Raw genomic sequence first — 8,524 nt, forward strand, 5'->3', positions numbered from 1 at the left:
TTAAGGCAGTTGGGTAGATCTATTATTATAAAACTGTTATGTTTTCATTGGGAATTTTATGTAGTACTTAATACATTTGAAAATACCTCTTGATAGACTTTCAAGGAGCTAATGACAGCAGCATTAATAATCCCAGACCCCATTACAAATACAGGGCACAGGAAAGAGCAGATCTGGTAGCAGTACCTGTCTAAGCTGTGTTACAGAGTTGTGGGACCCGGCAGAGCTTGACCATTGTGGGGGTGAGCTCCAGATGAGCAAATGAATGCACAAAACCCATCTGTCTATCTGCCCCAAACACATCCATCTGCCAGTAGCACACTGTCTGCCCCCACAGCCCAACTATCTGCCCCCACAGCCCAACTATCTGCCCCCACAGCCCAACTATCTGCCCCCAGCACATCTATCTGCCCCCACAGCCCAACTATCTGCCCCCAGCACATCTATCTGCCCCCAGCACATCTATCTGCCCCCACAGCACATCTATCTGCCCCCACAGCACATCTATCTGCCCCCAGCACATCTATCTGCCCCCAGCACATCTATCTGCGCCCAGCACATCTATCTGCCCCCACAGCACATCTATCTGCCCCCAGCACATCTATCTGCGCCCAGCACATCTATCTGCCCCCAGCACATCTATCTGCCCCCAGCACATCTATCTGCCCCCAGCACATCTATCTGCGCCCAGCACATCTATCTGCCCCCAGCACATCTATCTGCCCCCAGCACATCTATCTGCGCCCAGCACATCTATCTGCCCCCAGCACATCTATCTGCCCCCAGCACATCTATCTGCCCCCAGCACATCTATCTGCCCCCAGCACATCTATCTGCCCCCAGCACATCTATCTGCCCCCAGCACATCTATCTGCCCCCAGCACATCTATCTGTGCCCAGCACACTATCTGCCCCAGCACATCTATCTGTGCCCAGCACATCTATCTGTGCCCAGCACATCTATCTGTGCCCAGCACACTATCTGCCCCAGCACACTATCTGTGCCCAGCACATCTATCTGCCCCTAGCACACTATCTGTGCTCAGCACATCTATCTGTGCCCAGCACACTATCTGTGCCCAGCATACTATCTGCCCCAGCACACTATCTGTGCCCAGCACATCTATCTGCCCCTAGCACACTATCTGTGCCCCAGCACACTATCTGTGCCCAGCACACTATCTGCCCCAGCACACTATCTGTACCCTTTTTTGATCCACTTGAACTAAGCAGCCAACTGGAGAATGTATGGCTTTCCTTGTACCTCTCTCACTGGGAGATGGGGCTGTGATCAATGTGCACATCTGCCACCTGGTGGTGGTGTTGTCTTTGTAAATTAATAAGTTGCCTTGTGGTTTCTAGATGTCCATCCTGTTGTTAGAATTGGTTTTCACTAGGGATTTTATGCACTGCTTGATACATTTGAAAATATCTCTCAATAGACTTTTGAGGACTAGTGTCCAGCTTTGTTAGTAATTTCAGGCCCCATTACAGATATAGGAGACAGGAAAGATCAGATATGGGTATGGATTCTGTCTAAGCTGTTAGAAAGGTATCATGTGGGACCTGCCATAGGCTTGCCCATTGTGGGGATGAATTCACGATGACCAAATGGCTGGCCATGGATGTCTACAAGGCTGAGAACAAGACTTTGTACTCTTGGGAATTTGCCAAGTTCACTGTAACTTTGGTGGTCAGTCAACCAGATAGTCTTCTTAGGAGTGAGAATTGCTGCCAGTGCAAACATCAAGGCAATTTCTACCAAGGAATTGGGAGATCTGACCTTGACTGCTCTTCATGATGAGGTTACGGTAGCAATCATAATCTATGGGGATTAGTTTTTTACTTTTGCTAATTCGCAGGGGGAAAACATCCACACAGCCAGAACTCCAAGCCAAGTACCATCTCATGACTGCATCTATCTAAACAGCGAATGCTAACTAACAGCACATGTTATCACATGTCCATGAGGTCATACATAGGTTTAAAGAGCTCTAAGGTGGTACACTTATGCATATATAACTATTATAATGTGCTCAGTAGGTATTAAAACCAAATAGTTCCTGTTTGTAAGTTATTTGTAATACTTTTCCCAAATCATGATCTCTTTCTGTCGTTCTTTCTTTCTTTCTTTCTTTCTTTCTTTCTTTCTTTTTTTTTTTTTTTTTGGTTGTTTGAGACAGGGTTTCTCTGTGTAGCCTTGGCTGTCCTGGAACTCACTCTGTAGAGCAGGCTGGCCTCAAACTCAGAAATCCACCTGCCTCTGCCCTCCAAGCGCTGGGAATAAAGGCATGTGCCACCACTGCCCAGTGTTTCTATTAAAGAGCTGCTTTTTTTTTTTTTTTTGGCAAAGTGTCCACACTTTGGTCTTCGTTCTTCAGTTTAATGTGTTTAGAAAATTGTATCTTATATCTTGGGTATCCTAAGATTCTGGGCTAATATCCACTTATCAGTGAGTACAGATTGTGTGAGTTCCTTTGTGATTGGGTTACCTCACTCAGGATGATGCCCTCCAGGTCCATCCATTTGCCTAGGAATTTCATAAATTCATTCTTGTTAATAGCTGAGTAGTACTCCATTGTGTAGATGTACCACATTTTCTGTATCCATTCCTCTGTTGAGGGGCATCTGGGTTCTTTCCAGCTTCTGGCTATTATAAATAAGGCTGCTATGAACGTAGTGGAGCATGTGTCCTTCTTACCAGTTGGGACATCTTCTGGATATATGCCCAGGAGAGGTATTGAGGGATCCTCCAGTAGTATTATGTCCAATTTTCTGAGGAATCGCCAGACTGTTTTCCAGAGTGGTTGTACAAGCTTTCAATCCCAGCAACAATGGAGGAATGTTCCTCTTTCTCCACATCCTTGCCAGCATCTGCTGTCACCTGAACTTTTGATCTTAGCCATTCTGACTGGTGTGAGGTGGAATCTCCGGGTTGTTTTGATTTGCATTTCCCTGATGATTAAGGATGTTGAACATTTTTTCAGGTGCTTCTCTGCCATTCGGTATTCCTCAGGTGAGAATTCTTTGTTCAGATCTGAGCCCCATTTTTAAATGGGGTTATTTGATTTTCTGGAGTCCACCTTCTTGAGTTCTTTATATATATTGGATATTAGTCCCCTATCCGATTTGGGATAGGTAAAGATCCTTTCCCAATCTGTTGGTGGTCTTTTTGTCTTATTGACGGTGTCTTTTGCCTTGCAGAAACTTTGCAATTTTATGAGGTCCCATTTATCGATTCTCGATCTTACAGCACAAGCATTGCTGTTCTATTCAGGAATTTTTCCCCTGTGCCCATATCTTCAAGGCTTTTCCCTATTTTCTCCTCTATAAGTTTCAGTGTCTCTGGTTCATGTGGAGTTCCTTAATCCACTTAGATTTGACCTTAGTACAAGGAGATAGAAATGTAGATTTGACTTAGTACAAGGAGATACTTACGTAGATTTGACCTTAGATAGAAATGGATCAATTTGCATGATAACCGATAGTTGTGCCAGCACCATTTGTTGAAAATGCTGTCTTTTTTCCACTGGATGGTTTTAACTCCCTTGTCAAAGATCAAGTGACCATAGGTGTATGGGTTCATCTCTGGGTCTTCAATTCTGTTCCATTGGTCTGCTTGTCTGTCACTATACCAGTACCATGCAGTTTTTATCACAATTGCTCTGTAGTACAGCTTTAGGTCAGGCATGGTGATTCCACCAGAGGTTCTTTTATCCTTGAGAAGAGTTTTTGCTATCCTAGGTTTTTTGTTACTCCAGATGAATCTGCTGATTGCCCTTTCTAATTCGTTGAAGAATTGAGTTGGAATTTTGATGGGGGTTGCATTGAATCTGTAGATTGCTTTTGGCAAGATAGCCATTTTTACTATATTGATCCTGCCAATCCATGAGCATGGGAGATCTTTCCATCTTCTGAGATCTTCTTTAATTTCTTTCTTCAGAGACTTGAAGTTCTTATCATACAGATCTTTCTCTTCTTTAGTTAGAGTCACACCAAGGTATTTTATATTATTTGTGACTATTGAGAAGGGTGTTGTTTCCCTAATTTCTTTCTCAGCCTGTTTATCCTTTGTACACAGAAAGGCCATTGACTTGCTTGAGTTAATTTTATATCCAGATACTTCATTGAAGCTGTTTATCAGGCTTAGGACACAATTGAAAGCATTTCTAAGAGGAAAACTCATAGCTCTGAGTGCCTACAAAAAGAAACTAGAGAGAGCACACATTAGCAGCTTGACAACACACCTAAAAGCTCTAGAACAAAAGGAAGCAAAGTCACCCAAGAGGAGTAGATGGCAGGAAATAATCAAACTCACAGGTGAAATCAACCAAGTGGAAACAAGAAGAACTATTCAAAGAATCAAACAATCAAGGAGCTGGTTCTTTGAGAAAATCAACAAGATAGATAAACCCTTAGGCAGACTCACTAGAGGGCACAGGGAAAGCATCCTAATTAACAAAATTAGAAATCAAAAGGGAGACATAACAACAGGTCCTGACGAAATCCAAAACACCATCAGATCCTTCTACAAAAGGCTATATTCAACAAAATTGGAGAACCTGGATGAAATGGACAAGTTTCTAGACAGATACCAGGTATCAAAGTTGAATCAAGATCAGGTTAATGATCTAAACAGCCCGATATCCCCCAAAGAAATAGAAGTAGTCATTAATAGTCTCCCAAGCAAAAAAAGCCCAGGACCAGAGGGGTTTAGTACAGAGTTCTATCAGACCTTCAAAGAAGATCTAATCCCAGTTCTTCACAAACTATTCCACAAAATAGAAACAGAAGGTACTCTACCCAACTCATTCTATGAAGCCACAATTACTCTGATACCTAAACCACAAAAGGACCCAACAAAAATAGAGAACTTCAGACCAATTTCCCTTATGAATATCGATGCAAAAATCCTCAATAAAATTCTCGCTAACCGAATCCAAGAACACATTAAAGCAATCATCCATCCTGACCAAGTAGGGTTCATCCCAGGGATGCAGGGATGGTTTAATATACGAAAATCCATCAATGTAATCCATTATATAAACAAACTCAAAGACAAAAACCACATGATCATCTCGTTACATGCTGAGAAAGCATTTGACAAAATCCAACACCCATTCATGATAAAAGTCTTGGAAAGATCAGGAATTCAAGGTCCATACCTAAACATGATAAAAACAATCTACAGCAAACCAGTAGCCAACATCAAAGTAAATGGTGAGAAGCTGGAAGCAATCCCAGTAAAATCAGGAACTAGACAAGGCTGTCCACTCTCTCCCTACCTATTCAACATAGTACTTGAAGTCCTAGCCAGAGCAATTAGAAAACAAAAGGAGATCAAGGGGATGCAAATTGGAAAGGAAGAAGTCAAAATATCACTTTTTGCAGATGATATGATAGTATATATAAGTGACCCTAAAAATTCCACCAGAGAACTCCTAAGCCTGATCAGAGCTTCTAATGCAGTGCAATCACTGGACAGGATTGGCCGAGTTGGAATGAAGCACTTGCTGAAGAACGTCCTTTGTGTTCTAAAAGAAAGTTCCTCTTGGTGATGACTTCTCTGTGTTTCATTGCAAGGGGTGACTCCCTGCTCTCTGCCCTCATTTCTCTGTGATTCTGCAGCCTCAGCTGCTATTGCAGCACTCCATGCCAAGCTCTAACTTCGGTGCCACTTCCCACCATCCTCTATCACAGCTGTGCCTACTCCTGGACACTCCTGCTCCAGCTGAGATTTCTCAGGAGAGAGATTTCATCTCATTGGGTTGACACTCTTTAGTTCAGACTGTCTCTGCAGAATTCTTAGGCTGAACAACTCCAAAGCCTTGGATTCAGACGTTGGTCCTGTCATCTCACGGTCACAAACTGAGACTTCCATGCCTGATCCCACTTACTTAAGATCAAGATCATACAATACAAAGGTCATACAATATAAAATATGAAACTTATGAGCAAGAATGTACTGTAGGCAGCTTGGATGCTGATGGGAGTGGGTGAGGGAGGCAATTACAATTTAGAGCACACTCATTGCAGTCAGCAAAGGCTCAGTTACTCCAAACCATAGTTCTATTCCAGAAGGTAATAAGCAGCCAAATCCATGCACATCGAAGCATTATTATTATTAGTGGGAAATTGTAGCCTTAATTATAAACTGCATCCTGATAATTTATGGCACCACATGCTTGAAAGCCAGAACTAAAGCTCTCACTTTCCATCTAACTCAGATATGGTTCACGTGGAATATTCTCCAAAGGACCTGCAGCCCAATGTGTAGGTGGTGATGGCTCCTTAAAAGCCTTGGGATCATTGTAAGGTTTTCATTTGCTTCAGTAATTACCTATTTTGAGCCTGATGGAGGAAGAATCGAAAAGCTGGAGAAATTGTTCATCTGTAAAGTGCATATGTGATCATTTTCTTCTATGCATTTCAGCAAAAGTTGTAAGGGTGGCAGTAAAAAAATAATGTGTTAGCTTTTGCATTTTGTAGTTATACTATATGGATTTCTTTTGCAAAAGTGTTTCCTGGAGGGAACCTTTCTCTCATTTTCCAGGGATATCTCTTAGGAGCCTTTGGGAATTGCTTACTGGCCCAGGGGATCTCCAGGCTCTTCCGAGCCACTGCTTTCATGGCTCTTATGTAGTGGCAGGCTGTACTGCTCCTCACATTAGCCTCTGTGGCTGAGAAATAAGTGACAGCTGTCACATAGGGTCTGAGTGAGAACATGTGTTTTTCAGAGCCCCTTTAGGGAGCAGAGACCCTACTCTAGACTGCTCTAATCTCCACTGAGTACCTCGTGAATGAGACTCTGCTAAATATGGGGCTGCTAAGAGGTCCCTCAGTTTCTGCCTTTGAATGAAGCCAGATGTTTAACTCATACAGCATATCAAAGGTGATCTTCAGAAAAGATTAGCCATGTTTGGGGTTGGTCCAACTCTTAGAACCCAGAACAGGGTATTATATGTCATGACTGACAGGGAAAGAGACAATGTTCTTTAGATTTTAGTTCTTAAAGTCTCCAACTGTTACAGAAATCAACATGATTAGTGAGTGTGTACAATTTGATCTTCACTGTCAAGGCCTTGGTCATCCCTGGCTCCAGAAAGCCACACTTCCCTTACTCCCTCAAGCCTCATAAGGGTTAATGGCTCCCAGATGTTGCTAGCCCTTCACCATGCTTCAACACCCTCCATAAGACCCCTTCACTCTGTTGCCCCCACTTTACCAATATCCCCTTAAATATCTGTGCTGACAGAAACATCTGCTTTATTCCAGGATGATGAATGAAACATTGTGTAGACAGACATTTCCATAGGAAGATCACTGGGTTTCCAAAGTTTATACCTGATTTTTGCATTTCTTAGATCTAGTTATACAGTCACTGCTATGATCTGCATGCTTGTGTATTTCATTTATGGAAACATACCACCCTATGCGGTAGTTTTAGAAAGTAAAGACTTTTGGAGTGTTTAGGTCATGAGGGTGCAGTCTTTATGAACAGAAATATAACTGGCAGCCTCAAGCTCCTTTAACCCTTTGCAAAGATTGCAAAGATACAATGAAAAAAATGCCCTCAAAAAACCAGAAACCGAGTCTTCATCAAATACCAAATCTGCTTTGATATTAGGCTTCCTGACCAAGAGAATAAATCCGCATTGTTTAAGCCACAGTATGCCATATTTTGCCAAGGAAATAATCATGGGATTCTTGAAAGAAATATTGCAGACTTGGTAGCCTAAAACAACAAGGGGAGGGAGTGTTTAAATGACTAACTTCTAAATCCTAGTCACTTCTCTCTTGCATCTCTCTCATCCTGGTTGCTGATTGTTGATCCATCTAGGTAAGTCCACACCTAGCCCTTCCGAACTTCTATGTTCTATTCTAGCTCTCAACCTCAGGTCACTTCCCTCCCACTACCTTGTCCCTTTGCATCCCATGTGTCTCCTGACTACCACAGCCTAAACTGAAGAATGCTTTCCGAATTCCAGAGGAAGACATTGCTTTTTCTCTCCCCTGAATGCTAGAGGAGCTTCGTGGTTCTTCGTCCTGACTCTTGTACTGTATTGCTACAACAACCTGGGTGGGGGGGGGGGGGGGGGGAAGCACCTTAAGGAAGGAAGGAAGAGATTACTTTGCCATACAGTTCCAGGGACTGCAATGCACGGTGGCAGGGAAGATATTGTGGCAGGAGCAGGTTGCTAGTCACACTGCATCCACAGTTGGGAAGAAGGGAAGAAGAGAACAATGAATAATTCTGTTCAGGTTACTCTCTTCATTTCATTTAGTCTGGGATCCCACCCACATTTAGGGGGACTCTTCCTAACTCAATTATTCAAACCTGTACTGACTAGTTTTGTGTCAACTTGACACAGCTGGAGTTATCACAGAGAGAGGAGCTTCAGTTGAGGAAATGCCTCCATGAGATCCAACTGTAAGGCATTTTCTCAATTAGTGATCAAGGGGGAAAGGCCCCTTGTGGGTGGGACCATCTCTGGGCTGGTAGTCTTGGTTCTATAAGAGAGCA

The sequence above is a fragment of the Mus musculus genome, chromosome 1 (assembly GCF_000001635.26).
Source record: "Mus musculus strain C57BL/6J chromosome 1, GRCm38.p6 C57BL/6J".
Classification (NCBI taxonomy): domain Eukaryota; kingdom Metazoa; phylum Chordata; class Mammalia; order Rodentia; family Muridae; genus Mus; species Mus musculus.